Consider the following 18,399-nt stretch of genomic DNA (forward strand, 5'->3'; position numbering starts at 1 on the left):
TGGTACCACATGCATAAACTTGTCAGTCAATACTTTTTTGTTCCAATTAGTTTGAATAGGTGTCACGGTGGATATATCCGGTTTACTGATTTTGCAAAAACACTCGTTGTAATCAGGAATCACATGAATATGTTCTCATTTTTGTCCGCCACGGGAAAATTGCAAAAAGGTCCCATTTTTCTGTCAATTATATTACGTCCCTATGATCATTTTCCGTCTCTTTTCACTAAACCGGTTCGCGAGGGGTGGTTGAGCAAGACGTCGCCGCTGATCATGGATGACGCGGAGCGCGATGTTGTCGTTGATTTTGTCTCGATGGCGGCCGATACATAGCTACGGCCATTCAATGAGGAGACTCCGGACTACGGTATGATATTTTAAACTCTCGAATCCGCCGTTCGATGAAGGTTTAGATATGCTTTTAAGGTGGGATGATCCACACCAATTTAGGTCCTTCGATAGGATAGACTTGACCGGTTTGGTTGTTAAAAAAAGATCGGTTTGGGCTGCTTTTACGTCGAATATAGTAATAGTCGATGATTTTGCACTATATCGTTTGCAAAATAAATGTGTAATATCCAGACTTGCTCTAAAAAATGGAGACTTACTTTACGCAAATTCAGTTACGAACAACGTAATATAAAAATAGCTGACTTCAATTACTAGCCTTTGCAGTCTCCTTCGTGTTTCATAACATCACTCCGCCTCCTTCACTCAACGATGGAGATCTCCGTCACCATCGCAGAAGCTTCTGGTGCAGACACCACCAGCCACCTCTCCTAGCCACCGCAGGCTAGCACGTGTAGACGACGTACTACCACCCTCTATCGCTCTACCATTGACACCACCGCTGCACTAAATCGCCACCACTCTAGGGTTATCACTATCGATTTCCAAAAAATAAATAAATTCCAACAGAGGCACTTCGATGTATTTCTAAAGACCGTAAGGGAATATCAGCGAAAACTACAGCAGCATTCGCGCGCCACTTATCTATCTCACATCACATATATATTTTGACTCCACTTGCTAGTTGGACCAAAACGTCTAGGAGTGTCAACTTTATGTACCGCGGTACCACACTTTGCAAGGTTTGTATGAATTTGCACATCATTAACAAGTTTAGAGCATCTCTAGCCGAAGCCCAAAATGGTTTTAGAGGACCAAAAATGAGCCGGTAACGGCTGGGACCGCCTCTAGCCGAACCCCCAAAGGCTTTAGTGGAGCATAATTTTTTGTCATCGGCCTCCGCGGCCCCAAAATTTCCTCCCCCGCGGCTTCTCCCCTAAAATTATTCTCCTCCACCTCGCTGCAGTAGCCTCGTCGCCCCGCCGCCGTATTTTCGCCGGCGTTCACACCGCTGACCACCAATCACCTCGGCCGACACGCCGAAACAACCACCGCCTTTTCCCCTCCCTCCGACCCACTCGCCGATGCTAGCCGTCGGCGGAATTGCTCCCGAGAGCCGCCGCATCGAGCCGGATGCCGTTGTCGTTTCGAGCTCGATTCCGGCCGCGGCGAGGTGGATTCCTTCGGTAAAAGGGTCACCGGAACATGGGGGCGGTGTAGACCAACCGCCACAGAGGAAAATCGGCCGACAACAAAATTCTCCATGGGAGCTTCGTCCGGTCGTCGCGTTTGCCCGGCGTTGGGATTTCCACGACCAGTGCAGGATAGTCTGGTCATCGCGTTCGCCCGGCGGCGGCGTGAGCCCTTTTGGTCGGCTCTACGGTGCCGGCCGCGGACTCCACCTCCGCCGCTCTCAAGGTATTCAACGAAATGTTCATATGCTTTTGTTTTTGTTCGTAGCAACCGGCTTGACAGAGAGCACTTTTGGCTATAGATGAAGAGGTTGAGAGAGATGATCTTCGATGACTCGTCATTGGAGGAGGAAGAAGAAGACGGCGATTTAGAGATGGATTTGATGTTGATTTTGAACGATGATTTTCGGAGGCCGAGGCTAGGATCGCAATTCGGCCGTGTGTGTATCAACCGGAATAGAGCCGAGGGCCATGCTCGAATCATGCGGGATTATTGGGGTTAGAATCTGCGGCACCAAATTTAGAGGAGCAAATATAGCAAGTTAAGATATAGGGAGGCCTTTTGTCCTCTAAGTTTTTGGGCTTCGGCTACAGATGCTCTTATGTACTCCAGATATTATTAGCGCTTCCATAATGGTAAGATTAGGGAATCTCTAGCAGGGAAGATGATACTATTTTCACTTTACCACTATTTAAAAAAAATTAACATTCAAATGTTAGAAAAGAGTGACCGCACCATTCTCTTTTTACCATAATTCTACAAAAGTATCTTCTTATACAATGGCACATATATTGGCCGAGAGCTTTAGTGAGAACCGCCAAAAAGACAGCACTTCGCTGGTCCCGTCATCAGCATATTGATTCCTCGGTGTGTGGGCAAGATTCAGAAAAGGAGCATCCTTAGGTAATCCTCAACGATAGGGCGCCTCTGCTCGTCGTCATAGCCAAACTGGGTCACTATCCTAGCGAAGTTCAGCGAGATCTGGGTCACGATGGGCGGGTAGTAGGACCGCCTGGAGAAGCACTCCCTGTTGAGCGCCTCCCACTCGCTCTGGATCAGCGAAATCATGTGCCCCTCTGCATCGCCACTGGGGTTCTCTTTCAGGTACAAAACCTTGTACGATCCATCCAGCCCTTCTTTCGCTTCATGCTGTACTCGTGCAAGAAACATATGTCGGCCATGTTATAGATTGAATTGTGCTATATTTGCGTGAAATCCAGGTCTCCAAGCATGGCATGTACATTTTAGGATATCCAAAGAAGTTTGCAGTGTTAATTCTGACCTTTGCGCTGCCCATGTCATCCCAAAGTCTCAAGATTTTTGACGGGCAGGAGATGATCGGACGTATCTGACCGGCCGTGAGGTTTGCAGAACCCATCGTTGATAGATCATGCCCTAGCATGAAAAACAAATGCTCAAGTGCAAGTGGCGCTCGATAGGTAGTCATCTAAGGAAGGATCCTGATCAGCAGACAACCATTTTGACTCGACCAGAAATGCATCAAAAAGCTTGGCCCACTGGAAACAAAATATCAATTCACTATTGTCAGATGATTATTTTTTTCATGAATAATTGTTGTTGACGTTGTCTACATTTTCCTGTAATATATATCACCCAGGGTGTAGAATAAATTATTGTTGGTGTTACTATTCATCACCCAGGGTGCAGAATAAATTATTCTTCACCCGAGGTAATCTTACGATTATTTCATAATTAAATTACGTTTGGAATTCAAATAGTTACATTTTTATTGATTCATTACATAAAATTTGGCATAAAAAAATAGGGCATAAGACAAGAAAATTTGCAGTTTATGTGTATTTTACACTATGTTTTTACGTTTGTAATTTTACATAACATAAAATATTTTTTACGACGATTATATATTTTCTTACGGTCTCTTTTTACGTCAGAAATAAGACAAAACTTACGAAACGTAAAATTACGATGCATTGATGGTAAAATAGAGGGGGTGAAGAATAACTATTCCTCACCCAGGGTGACGAATAGTCAATCCCTATATAGATGAAGTTAAATGTTTTCACATATTATTTATTATGCATAGATGGCTAGCCCTGCAAACTGTTTGGTTGGTCATCTAGGCAAATCAAGAAAACTAAAAGAGTAAAACATTCTTAGAGACATACAGTTTTCTTGAGTTGTTCCATAGGGTACAATCCATGATCTCTTTCAACTAAATCTGCAATGTCATTTGTGATTGTGTAAAGTGCACTGTAGCATGATCTCATGTAGCTCGGCAGTGAATCAGCAGCTGCAAGATCCCACCTGTAAGAAATTCATTTTGTGACATGAAATTTCACTTGCACAAATTTCTACTATATCAAGTACATGTAGGCTTTATTAATCCTTCGCAATTGCTACCGTTGAGCATCAATCGTGTAATAATTCTTATAGTATTCAACAGAAGATATGAAGCCTACATTTTGATTGCCTCGGTGAAGCGAGAGAGTTCCTCTTGTGTTGCAATAACATCAAAGATGTCATCCACAATACTGACAAGTGAGATGATTTTTGTAGTCTCTATCCTGTATCTGGAGAAGGCCTGTCCTTCGAGTATAGTCAGGGGAAACATGTACCATTTGAGAATTTGGTCCCGGGTAGCTGGTATTTCCTGAGCCAATCCCAAGCCCATCCACCATCTGTCACAATGATCTTTCAAAGTTAACGAAGAAAATTTCTCATTAACCTCATAAATAGGTATATAAAATAGAAAAATATATCATATGTGAGGATTATACACGGATCTTCAGCCATATGCGAGATGTGATGGGTAGTGGTGACCTTTGCATGGCACTGAGAACAAATCCTCTAATCAAATTACTCTTTGGAAGGGGCTATGATTGTTTTGCAAGTAAGATAGTTATATATTTACCTCTTAATCTCTTGTATTTCCCTCTGATTCAACAACTTATTAAGCTGGAACTCTGCAAGTGCCAGCTCCTGCATTTTAGTGTCCGTACTGGACAAGCTCTGCATGTAGCTCAGGTGATGCCTAGCTTTGTACTGCATCAGGCTCACATGGTAGGGATGGTCCAGTGACTTCCGCACATATCTTGCAAGGTTTGGGTCCAAGTGTTCTATCGCAGATGTGAGGTGCTTTCTTGAGAACTCCTTTGCCTTGTAGAGTGATTCTTCTCCCATGTTCAAGTTTGATATATCCTGCAAGCTGAGCAACCCTTTGGTATCTTTGCTATGATCAAGGGTGTAGTCACCATTGACGTCGGTGAACTTTCGAAGAACCTCATCTAACACATCAAGCAGAACAAGCTTTAGGAAGGTAATAGGTGATTATTTAATATATTAAAGGTAGGTGAGAAAAAAAGGTGATTGCGCATCTGGATTACTACTGATGACTAGCTTGAACAGCTTCTGAACTCTAACAAAAGCCTCACACCTAGAAAAAGAAAGCATGTTGGAAAAGTATTTCTAGGCACATTGGCTGATATTTGGAATAAGGAAGAGGTTAAAACTAGAAAAATGTCGCGCCCACCGCCGTCTTCTGCCGCTTTGCCACATAGCCTCGCTGCGGCTTCATCTGTTGCAGCGATCGATGGGCCGGTTATTACACCCGTGTCGGCTGGGGTGGGGCAGGAGGCCTTGCCTCGAGCGGGCATACGCGGGACGAGGTCGTCGCCTTCGGAGGGATCCCAGATCCTAGGTCTGAAGGCCGACGGATGAGCAACCGGCTCCAGGCCCAGCCTGACGTGGATGATCTGCAGCTCGGGCGTGCCATGCGGGCGGCCAAGCTTCGTGACATTGAGGTCACTACAGGTATGACTGTTAATACTTCCAATTCAATTCTGCATTTTTCGGAACACGAAATTATTAATAATGCAAATAGCTTGGGAGTGTCACTTGGTAGTGATAGTAAAGAAATTGCAAAATCCGTTAATGATTTACTGGACCATGAGGCGGAACGTGCTTTAGAGGTGATTAGAAATTTAGCGGCTGTTAAATCTATGAATGATTCTGAAATCGAGGCTCTGGGTGTTCGGGTTCTGGATAGTTTTTGTGAGGATCTTGCACCATCTCCGGAAGAATGCCTGGTAGATGAAAGCTTGGAGGCTTAGAGGGTTCGTCTCCTGTCGAGACATGGGCATGTGAGTTCACTGAGCTCGGTTGTATGGACCGAGTTGATGAGCAACGCAAGCCCAAGCGCAAATGGAACCGCAAAATCTACCCGGATTCGGCGGTGCACAGAAGTATTAGGATTCACACGGCTAAAAAATTCCATGGTGAATTATGAAAGGAATCTTTTGGAATAGCAGAGGTCTGACAGACTTGGCTAAAAGAAGGTTTCTGGCCGATGCATCTTTAGAACATAAATTAGATTTTATCGCCCTTTCTGAAACAGGGAGAGACAACTTTACTTCTCAGTTCCTTGGCACTCTTTCAGGAGGTGTAGATTTTGAGTGGCATTGCCTTCCCCCAAGAGGAAGATCCGGAGGGATCTTTCTTGGGGTGAAATGCGAAACGCTGGAAGTGCGGAACGTAGTTATGGGGGAATTTGCGGTTAAGTTTCGAGTTCGATCGAAGCTTGATGGTTTTCAGTGGGCGCTTGTGGCAGTGTATGGGGCCGCGCAACCCGAACTCAAACCAGATTTCCTTGTTCTCCTCGTTCGTATTTGCGGAGATGAGCAACTCCCAATTTTAGTGGGAGGTGATTTTAACATTATTAGGAGACGAGACGAGAAGAACAATGATAATTTCGACGGTCATTGGTCGTTTATGTTTAACACAATCATTGAAAGTCTCGATCTCTGGGAAATTGAGCTCTCTGGTAGAAAGTTCACTTGGGCAAACACATTGCCAAATCCAACATATGAGAAGTTGGATCGTGTTCTATGCAGTGTGGACTGGGAACATAAGTTTCCTTAGGTTACGGTTCAGGCGCTATCGAAATCGATCTCCGATCATACGCCGCTGCTTGTTGACTCGGGGCTGCCAACGCAGGTGGGGAATAAAAATACCTTTTCTTTTGAATCAGCTTGGTTCGAAAGAGAAGGCTTTCTGGATCTAATAGCACGAGAGTAGGCAAAAGATGCAGGAGGGAGATCGAACATTGAAAGATGGCAGAATAAGATCAGACATTTACGACAGTTCCTACGTAGCTGGGCTAAGCATTTGAGCGGGGTTTATAAGATTGAAAAAGAAAGGTTACTTAATCTCATCGATGCCTTTGATTTAAAAGCCCAATCTTCCAATTTGACCGCTAGTGAACTAGATCTAAAGTGGAGGCCAAAGCAAGACTCAAAACATTACTTCATGAAGAAGAAATTAATGAAATGGGCACTGAGAGGTAAACTACGAAAGATCGTCCAGGGGGATGATAACACGCAATTCTTTCATTTGATTGCGAATGGCAAGCATCGAAAAAAGAGGATTTTTCAGCTTGAGCAAGACGAGGGACTATTTTAGGATAGGAGAATCTAAAATTGTACACCACAGATTATTACAAACAGCTCTTTGGGACACCTGAAGGCAATGTTGTATCTTTAGACGAGTCAAGAGTAGAGGATGTTCCTCAACTGGCGACAGATGAGAATGATATCTTGACAGCCCCATTCACGGAAAAAGAGGTCTTTGAGGCGATCTCTCAGATGAAAAATAATAAAGCTCCTGGACCGGATGGTTTTCCGGCAAAGTTTTATAAAAAATGTTGGCATATCATTAAGGGTAATCTACTGCCAATGTTCCATGATCTTTTTTCTGGGCATTTGCAGTTATTCCATTTGAATTTTGGAATGATCACGTTATTACCGAAGACGGCAGAGGCGGTGAGGATTGAGCAATTCCGTCCGATTTGCCTTCTTAATGTTTGTTTCAAAATCTTCACAAAGGTGGGGACTAATAGGCTAACACAGATTGCGCATAGTGTAGTACAACCAACTCAAACTGCTTTTATGCCTGACAGAAACATCCTTGAAGGGGTTGTGGTCTTGCATGAGACACTTCATGAAATCCACACGAAAAAACTAGATGATGTTATTTTCAAAATGGATTTTGAGAAAGCGTATGATAAAGTTAGATGGCCATTTCTTCAGCAGGCCTTGCGGATGAAAGGTTTCGATCAAGTGTGGCGGAAGCAAATCGAGCCTTTTACGCAAAAAGGCAGTGTCGGAATCAGAGTGAATGACGACATAGGTCATTATTTCTAGACACATAAGGGTCTTATACAAGGAGATCCAATGTCCCCTATTTTGTTTAACATAATGGTAGACATGTCGACAATTCTGATAGGACGAGCTAAAGAAAATGGTCAAGTAGGTGGACTAGTTCCTCATATAGTGGATGGTGGCATGTCTATCCTACAATATGCTGATGATACTATAATCTTTATGGAGCATGACTTAGCAAAGGCACGAAATATGAAGCTTCTATTATGCCTTTTTGAGCAGTTGTCGGGCTTAAAGATTAATTTTAACAAGAGTGAGTTGTTCTGTTTTGGGAGAGCTAAAGATGAACAGGAAGCTTATAAACAACTGTTCGGATGTGGCTTGGGTTCACTACCATTTTCTTATTTGGGCATACCTATTCACCACCTAGACTATCTAACAAAGAATGGGAGTGTATTGAAGATCGTTTTGAAAAGAAACTAAGCTGTTGGAAGGGCAAGCTTATGTCGTATGGTGGTAGACTAATTCTCATCAACTCCATGCTCACGAGTATGCCAATGTTTCTCTGATTTTTTTTGAGGTACCTGTAGGGGTACGCAAGAGACTGGATTTTTATCGATCACGCTTTTTTGGCAGAGTGATGAGTTAAAACGAAAATACGGACTTGCCAAGTGGGATATCCTTTGCAGGCCTAAAGACCAAGGCGGTCTTGGTATTGAAAATTTAGAGGTAAAGAACAGATGCCTTCTCAGCAAGTGGCTATATAAGCTATCTGTAGAGACTAATGCCACTTGGGCACAGGTTCTGCGTAACAAGTACCTTTATTCTAAAACGTTATCCCAGGTGACAGTCAGACCGACTGATTCACTGTTTTGGAAGGGGTTGATGAAAGTGAAATCAGCCTTCTTTCATAGGACAAAATTTATTGTCAATAATGGTACTCATATGAGATTCTTGGAGGATACGTGGCTAGGGGAGACGCCCTTAGCTATACAGTATCCTTCGCTTTATAATATCGTTCAGTGTCGAGAGGTGTACGTTGCAACGGTATTACAATCCAACCCTCTAAATATTCAATTCAGACGAGCGTTAGTGGGGAACCGTTGGGAAGCCTGGCTCCATTTAGTGACGAGATTAATGGAAGTCAACCTCTCTCAACAGCCAGATTGGATACAGTGGAAACTAACTGGGAATGCGATTTTCTCCGTCAGATCCATCTATCAGGATATTATAAACTCTGGCTATATTCCTCGTTCCATACATATTTGGAAAATCAATGTGCCTTTAAAAATAAAAGTGTTTATGTGGTTTGTCCATAAACAAGTTATTCTTACAAAGGACAATTTGGCCAAACGGAACTGGAATGGTTCCCGGAGATGCAGTTTCTGTGATTATGATGAATCTATTAAGCACCTTTATATTGAATGCCCTATAGCCAAGATACTCTGGCGATCGGTTCATATTGCATTTAATATTACGCCTCCTAGAGGCATACACACGTTGTTTGGGACGTGACTCAATGGAGTTGACACATAAATAGCAAAACATATCTGCGTAGGAACATGTGCTTTACTATGGTCTATCTGGAACTGCAGGAATGATTTAGTATTTAACAGAACAACAAATACTCATTTTTTGCAGGTCATCTTTCGGGCCACTACGTTAATCCGTATGTGGTCGCTACTCACTCCGACGGTGGCCAGGGAGCGTTTGGTTACTGCGTCTACCCGATGGGAGATGGTAGCTCGGTTATCTTCAACCGGTTTGGATGGTCGTCATGTAATAGGATAGGGGTTTAGTATCCTGTTAATCCTTTTCAAGCTGGTTGTGGCCACCCTGTGTTCTTTAGCTCTCTGTGAGCGTTTCTTTTTTGACACTGAGGATAGGAGACTTTGTGGAACTACTTCATATTTAATAAATAGGCCGTATGCATCCCTTGGATGCAGAGGCCGGGGGTAAACCTCCTTTTCGAGAAAAAAAAGTATGCAGATCGCTGGGCTTCCCGAGCGATCTAGAACGAAACAATAGAAAGAGGCGAAAAAGAGGCGACTCGGGTCAGGGTTTCCGGCGGGCAAATCCGGTGGTCTCCCTCGCCTCCGGCGGCCGGCTCGCGGCGCCTGGAGGTGGGGGAGACCGTGCGGTGAGCCAGCGCCGTGGTGGTGTGTATAGCTAGGGCTGGTTAGGTGTGCGAGAGGCGGTCGCCAACCGAGGATGGTGCTGCTTCGCGTCAGAATAAGGGGTTCCCTCAGGCCTATTCCTCGTGTCGCCGGCGAGCGCTTTGTCGTTGGCGGAAGGCCAGGGAGGTGGTTATCCACTAGGCCGGCGGCGCCGGATGCTTGGTGGTGGTGTATAGGAGTCGATAGGTGGGGGATCGATGCCAGATCCGCTTGCCATGGAAGCATGACGGCTGAAGTTCTGAGGTGGGCGTGGTGGCTGGAGCTGTTGCTTTATCCCGGTGGTGGCCGGCGATGGCGGCAGGTCCGAGGACAAGGGAGCATGGGGCTAGTCCCCGGCCGATGTTCCGGAACCCGACCCTGGTTCCCGTCCTGCGGTGGGACCTAGATGCGGCTCACAAAGCCCAGACAGCGATGGTGCTCCTGGTGCTCTTGGCTTCGTGCTCGGCGGCTCCTCCTTGCTCCGGCCGCGGCGGAGGTTGACGAGTTTCGATGGAGATGGAAGATGAACAGTTCACCCAGGGACTTGGTTGTATTTTCTGTGTTTTTAGGGGTGTTATGTGCTTGTTGGTGGGACAATTGTTCCAGCATTTCTGTGGCATAGATGGTGTGTGGGTACTTGTATTTGTACTGGCTATGCATGTATTTCAATGAATACAAGTACTTTCTCAAAAAAAGGGATATATGGTTTATCAGATACACTAGAACTATCTATAAGATACTTAAGATGTTAAAATAGACACGAACACACATACAGACGCACGTACATACATTTATCTGGATGGCAGAAATTCATTAATAGAGATATGTAAGTGTATTTTATTTATTTACTTATTCAGATCTAAGATGATTTGGTTTAAGGGCTTGTTTGGTAACAGCAATCCCGGGGGATCCCGTCCTTTTCCTAGGGAGGATTATCCCCTAGTCCGGAGGTCGGGATTGAAATCCCGGGGTATTACACCTGTTTCTGCAGATTCCCTGCCGGGATTCCCTTCCCGGGATTTTAACCCGTGCATCCAAACAAGCCCTAAAGAGATTGTTTTAAAGGCCAATTCTGCAAAAAAAAATATTAACCTTTCTTACATTATTTAATAAAATTAATAATTAGTACAAGTATAATTTCTAGTTATAGATGTTAGAATTGTATTAAAAACCATACTATGACATTTATTAATCTATTATGAGTCAAATTATGCATACTATAATAACAAAATATACCATTTAAAATTGTATGTTCATAGAGAAAATTATAAATAAGTAAGAAAATCGGTACAACTAAAAAGTGGCTCGTTACTGTATTAACTTGTTTCTAGGCTCACTCGTCACTTAGACTGTCTCTAGAACTATTTAGTAGAATCCTTGCGGTGATAATTGAACCATCCGGGTGACAGTGACATTATGAGAGACTAAACTTAGTGGTTAGATGGTTCATTTTCATATTGTACTTTGATTATCGGCTCCTCAAGCAAGCTCCCTAACGACATGGTCATCGACAACTCTCTCAAGCTCTTTGATAAGATGGTCACCAGGGAGATAGGGAGGCAAGTAACATATATATCATATGACAAAGCATATTACTAGTGTATATGTTAGTGGGATCACCGTCTTCACTAGTAAGGATCCAAGATCTTGGTGCTGATGGAAAAATTATAGTAACAGATTTAAACATAGAGAAGGTATGTATATTTGGGGTGCTAGAACCGGTTAAATATGAGGGTTGAAGTCCACGTTATCCATTATGTGAATACGAGGGTTGACGTCCATTGTCTGGAGAGAAGGTGAGGTGACCTACTGCTTACGGGTACACATGAGTTGCTCGTACTACCAAAATCCCGAGATCAGTGTTCATGTGTCACCGAGCTAAGATGAGGATATGCCTGAAAAACATCGTACTCTTTGCTAGCTTAGAGGTTTCTACAGTAGATTATTATTTTGATAATTTTATCTTTTGTGTGACATGGCTCATACCGGTATATATACTGAACCTGACACTAAACGGTTTGATGAAATGGAATCAAGGAAAGACCCCCTCGTTTTCTTCTTAAAAGAATGCATCTTAGGCTTGCTTGACAAAGTCACACCTAAAAAACAAAAGCTCTTTATAAGGTAGCAAATCCACTCCAAACGCATATCTTTTGGGATGAGAAGTCGGTCACCACCTTAGCAGAAGAACCTACATCCCAAGATTTGTGGCGTGACAACCAAGATCACGAAAAGGGGACATGCCCCACATGGCATAGACTTTATTATTCATACACAGTGTACTATAATAAAAAAATCTATAGTTCAAATATTTTAAACCAGGAAAGGTACAAAATTACTTGTATTTGCGAGATCCTTAACTAAAGTGAATGTATGTTATGTGTACTGACCTGCTGAAACATCATATCCAGCTTCTCGCACCAGCCTGAAGGAAAGGGTCGCATCTAGTAGATCATCACTATGGACAAGATCCAAACATGTGTTCATGGCCTCGTCGATCTCGTCATGGAAATAGTGGTCAATGCAGAGGCGCTTGAGATGATCAATGTTGGTCATCACCTCTCGCTTGTCCTTATGGTTTTGATGCAGCATTGTCTTAACACTCTTGAGGCCCTCCTGGTGTTCCATGGAGAGAAAAGTTCTAATTCAAAATATGAAAATGAATATAATAGAATGAGATGCATACGATGCCTCCATGTCCACTTTGAGAATCTATGTTTTTGTTAATCAAAGATAAAAAGGAACAACGCTACTTATTTTTTCTGTCCCATGTATATACGAATGCGGTTCATAGTAAAAAAAAGGAGATCGGAGAAGAGATTTCTTTAGCAGCGAGATTAGACATAGTTGTTAATACATTAGTATAGGAAATACTAACTCCGTTCAAAATTAATTGACACGGTTTTATCTAAATACGCACTAAAACATGTTCTGGTGCGTATCTAAACAAAGTTACGTCAATTAATTTGTGACAGAGGGAGTGCCGACATCTGGCTATTTTAATCACAAGCACTAACATACAACCGATTTTACTTATGCTCCTCCATGCTCTGGCCCTAACTGGTTGGGCTATGGGCGTTGTGCTCCTCATATTTTAGCCAAACTGGGATTTTCTTTTACTGATGGTACAAAACTTCTTTCTCGATGATATGTCCAAAATTGTGGTAATTGTTTTTAACATCTTTTGGGTTACGGATCACTCGAGATATTTTCGGGATGATATAATTATTTGGCGAAGACTGAGATGTTGCATGAGTTAAGTTGTGGGTTTACTAGCGGCAAAGTTCAGCCAGGCTTGGACCTTGGAGCCGGCTCGTGGAGGCCAAGGTCCAAATTTAGAAACAGAGATGCATCCAAACGATGTCCATGTCTTATAGTTCCATCGTTTGTGCTTTACTCTGGGCAATTTGGAATACTGCAATGACATTAATTTTAATAAATCAAAAACAAATTAAAAGTTTCATCGTTTTTGCAGGTGATCACTTTTGCTACGCACTGGATGCGTATGTGGTCCTTTCTGTAGGCGGAGGAACAACATTAGGCTATGAATTTTGGGTACAGCGCCTAGAATTGGTTGCGCATGATTTATACAACCGGTGCGGTTGGCGGCTTGATAACATGATACCATGTTGATGTCACGGGTCGTTTTGTTATTGGCCTTCTTATCCAAACGATGACCACGCCACGGAGGACAGTTACCTTGAACACTAGTGAGTACAAGTTGACAACTGGCTAGGTTTTCATGGCGGTCGTAAGTGATCCAGATAAACATGCGCACTACACGTTAGGGATGATGACTTAGCTGAAAGTTCGACTGGTTACAGAGTTACAACTATTCAAAATTATCATCTAAGCACACCAAAAGTCCCTTTGGCTACCGAGTTACAATGCTTCCTTTATGTAGAAAATTTGGTAATCATATTTGTAGGTTTAAAATTATCTGAAAAAAATCTATATGTAGTCAATGACATATCATATAAGCATGCAAAATTGCAATGCTAAATTCTTTAAATTATATGCTACATAAAAATGAAAAATCTAATAAATTTAGAGTTTTGAAAATAAGCATTGTTCACTATACTCAGATCCATATTTTGTTCATTTTTGTGTAGCTCAAAACATAAAGTATTTTAAACTGAGATTTTAGATGTTTGTAGGATACGTCATTGGTACATCTAGAATTGTTTATATTTTTTTAAATAAAGAGAGCATTGGAGATCAGGATCGAGAAATCCATACTCCTACGCACGTTTGTACACCGGCCAATACACGTGTAAATCCAAATAGAAGGCCATGTTTCCTTTGGTTGGAAATATCACTGAACAAAATATGTCTAGTACATATAGTAATACTAAGTACATCTTCAACGGATGACGCAAAAGGAACACCAAAAGTGTCTGTTTTTGTCCATTTAGGGGGAGTGATGGACCAGCATCCAGCTAAATCCGCCCATGCACCCAACAACGCCCCGCATTCGAGGACGGACATATCCAGTTGTCAATACAATGAAAAATAGAACCCACATGTTATAGCCTCTTGAGAAACATTAGCCACAAATAAATGGATCCACTCAACATAATGTGTAGCCACAAATAATCATAATCATCCATGTAGCCATACAATCCCAAGAACTTTCAAAACACCAATAGATTCACTCAGCTCCGCGAGGACGGGAGGCCGATTTACCAATACGAGTATACGACAGAGTCATACCACTTCGCTCCACGAGAAAAGCGATCGTGGATGCGGTCACATCTGAGGCCAACTCCATAGGCCGCCGCCGGTCCATGTCTCTTCCGTTTGGCCACTTAGGCCACGCGAGGAGGTGGGGACCGTGGCGCTTCGACGCCGGCCTGTAGGTAGGGTTTGTCTAGTGTCTCCTTAGGGCGCCGTTGGGGTGGTGGGAGCGACGCTCAGACAAATAAATCTGCCTCAACTCCACTCCCACACCAGCGGCGACCTTCACGGTGGCGTCTCGGAGTTGATGGCAACGTATGTTGTTCGGTCCTGTAGATCGGCAGCTTGGTCTTCTCGTCGTTCTTCAGATCTGGCGATGAATAAAGGTATTCCAGTTTCTTCTCCGATGCGGTGTTCTACTCCATGGTCGGTGAGGGATCTGGACGGAAGTGTGTCCAAGCGGGGATGGCATGGCGGCGGCATCTTCCCCATGATGGACTTGTGTTCTGGGGCTTCATCGTTGCAACGACGTTTTCTCCAACGTCGGAGTGGAGCTTGGGAGGTCGTCCAGGAGTACGCGCAGACTGATGTTTGCGCATGTCACAGCTGGAAGATGGTGTATCATGTGCTGGTTTTGTGGTTGGAGGCTGACAGTTCTGGTTTCTTCCTCCGATGTTGTAGTCGTGCGGGGATGTCAGTTCTGGAGCTCGATGGCGTGTCCGGGGACATGTTGCGCCGGTCTGATTCATTCAATGGCAATGGTTTTGCTTCTGGCAAACGACTTTGGAGGTCCGTAAAGCTGTTGATCAGCGATGGAGCCGCGTCGAGCTTGGGTGAAGAGGTGATCTGTTTTCCGTCCCTTTGGTGGTTGCTTCAGTGGTGTCGAAGGAGGGAGATAGGCGTTGGTTTTTTGCATAGGTTTATCCAATCTTTTCAGGTCTGTAAGGTCGGTGTGTACGTGCCTTGTAACTTGATTTTTCATCTTATAAATGAGACATGTATTACCATGCAAAAAAAATCCACTCAGCTGATTTTCTGTGTTAGGCTGGAACATGGTGCATGCGTGAGAAAGCAGTGTAATCAATCGATTCAATCAACGTCGTGACCTAGACGAGCTCGTCGCCCGCATCGGTGAGGAGTTCCGCGCCTGCGTGGTGGTCTCCACCGGTATGGATGCTAGGTGGAGGTGGGCCTATCTGGTGCGTGTGGTGAGCTCCGACGGGAGGCCATGGAGCTAGGTTGGCGGTTGTTGGGATCGAAGGAGAGAGAGGAGAGAAAGGTGTGGTAGGTAGGAGAGGTCGGACATGTGGGCGCGGACAGAACAAACAAGCGAACATGTCCGGTTCGCCCCAAACCCGAAAAAAAAACGATGGAAATGTACCGGCTCCCGACGTCTGTTTGTGGTGCCCGGTGCTGATTTTTGTCGCCTGAACAGGAATGAACAGTCACCGTCTATTTAAGGTAGTCCGTTAAAGATGCCCTAAGCCTGTTGCGAATTATCTGAAATTCAAATCATCGGATAGCGCGTTGAACTGCCGCCCTGGCTTGCCACCAGCAAGGGCGAAAGAACTGTCGGCGGCGGCCTCTCCCACCGCTGCCATCTCCGGCCACCGGCGACGCTGAAAGGAGTGGTGGCTCGACGGCAAAGGAGAATACATGTGCCGCCGTAGCCATCAGTTTCTAGCTATGTAGAAATATGGTCGCTATCAGTTGATCACAAGTGTAAGATACTTATTAGGGTGGGAGCGGTTGCCCTTATATGGTCGCTATGTCTACGTAGAAATGATAAAGTGTTTAATGATATTAGTTCTTCTCTTATGCAGGTTATTTTTCGGTATACCGAAACTCTATGTTCATGGTCGTCTCTACAGCGTTTGAAGAATCGCGACCTATTTATAGAGGTGTGCACGGTTGAAAAAGGTGGCGAGGGCTATATTTTTAACATGGGTGGCGGCATAACCTCAAGGTTGGGCCTTCTTCACCTTAGGCATGTTATAGGTTGTTTATCGAATTGTGATTCGCCTAAGGTTTTTTGTTGTTGTACCTTGGATCTGATTCGGCTGTGTGCATCATTGTTATGCAGATGACGAATGCGATGCTTAAAAGTTAAAACTTTTAGTTAATAAAGCGTCCTTTATTGAAAAGAAAAATCAGTTTGCTAGCTCCTCTCTTGTCACGCAACAGTTGGCTAATCGGTTACTACTACTGGCCAAGTCGCCATACAGACGTAGCGAGGTAAATTAGCGTTCAAAACTGCTTTCGTTCTCCGAGAAAAAGAAAAGTAAAGGCCGACAACGACAGGGACATTCACCAGATTGATGAATATCTTGTGCGACCTGGGATGATTCGCTGCGTTCTTTCCCATGCATAGTTCTGACTCCTACGCCACATACACGAGAGCCTCGGTGAAAGACGCCTCCTCCCCCAAAGGTCGCAACGAAAGAGAACTAGGATATATTTTTTTTCTGCAGAAAAGAATTTGATGTGTGTTTCCAGAAGAGGCCCTGGTTTATCTACGCTCATGCATGGTCCTGTTGGCTGCTTGACAGTTACGTTGGACACTAGCGAATATACAAGTGGACAGCTAAACTGGTCGTAACTGATCCATAGTTTGTATGTAATTTCAAGTGTAGCTACAACTGTGGTTAGTATAAATTCGTAGCATATTTGATGTTATGGATATTACTAGCATATGGTATTTTTATAGACTTGGTCAAACTTAAAGATGTTTAACTTAGCACTTCAATTAATTTGAAAGGGCGGAGTATGTGTTAGTCAAAATAGGAAACTCCTCCGGTTAGAATAAATGTCGCTACACATGGTGTTTAACAGTGCGAAAGCTTCCAACTTTTTACAAAGCTATCTGCATGTGAGCGTTACCTTAGCGCAGTTGCGGGGTTTTTTCAACCGATTTAGCTGGCGATTTAGCAAAACAGGATTTGTGTGGCACAAATACTCCATGTAATCTCTTTTGCGTGTACATTTTCGACATTTCTCCTTATGCAACTAAAAAAGGCTATGCAATAAAATGTGGCTCTGTGTGTCAATCCATACACACAGGCCGGAAGCTGCCGTCTTTTCGGAAAAGTTTGCGCAAATGTATGCCTACATATTTAAGCAACGACGAGTGAATCACCTGGAAGTCAAAATCGTCGGAGAGCGCTTGGGACTCCCGTCCAGGGCTTGTCACCGGGCAAGGGCGGAAGAACTGACCGCGGAGGCGGCTTCCGCCTTCTCCGGCCAGCCGAAGGAGCGATGGCTCGGCAGCCGAGGAGAAGACATGGGCCGCCATCAGGTGCTATCTCTTTTCTAATCACGCAACCGTTGGCTAACTATTTAGTACCGCTGGCTAAGTCGCAGGTCGCCACGACCATACATATATATAGTATGCCGAGGTTCTCCAAAACCACTTTCGTCTTCCGAGAAAAAGGAAACTAAGACAGCCAGCAAACGACAGGTTCATCACATTCTATGAAAATCTTGTACGTCCCTCGTCGACTGGGATGATTCGCTGCATTCTTTCCCACACGTATTCCGCCTACGGGGTAACTCTATGGCCACATACTCTTGTGCGTCCCTCGTCTGACTGGGATGATTCGCTGCATTCTTTCCCACACGTATTTCGCCTACGGGGTAACTCTATAGCCACATACTCGACAGCCTCAGTGAAGAGGGTGCATCCTTCCCCAAAGGTCGCAATACAAGAGATATTTTTTCTATAGTCATGCAAGGTCCTTGAGTAGTACTGTACCAGAATTACCTGTTCAGCAAGAAGAGTAATTTGTAACCGAATTCTCCAGGCATTTTAACCATCTTCTGTTAGCGCCTAAGCTAGTGTTCTATCAGCATGACAGCGTTTTACCCCTGGGTAGGATGGATTTATACAC

The 18,399-nt window shown here is 44.0% G+C and overlaps 1 pseudogene; it reads right to left on the bottom strand.

Moving 5' to 3' along the window:
• Positions 1-2,210: 2,210 nt before the first annotated feature.
• Positions 2,211-17,891, bottom strand: LOC109766614 (S-(+)-linalool synthase, chloroplastic-like; annotated as a pseudogene).
• Between the last annotated feature and the right edge of the window lie 508 nt (positions 17,892-18,399).

This window comes from Aegilops tauschii, chromosome 7 (genome assembly GCF_002575655.3).
Source record: "Aegilops tauschii subsp. strangulata cultivar AL8/78 chromosome 7, Aet v6.0, whole genome shotgun sequence".
Classification (NCBI taxonomy): Eukaryota; Viridiplantae; Streptophyta; class Magnoliopsida; order Poales; family Poaceae; genus Aegilops; species Aegilops tauschii.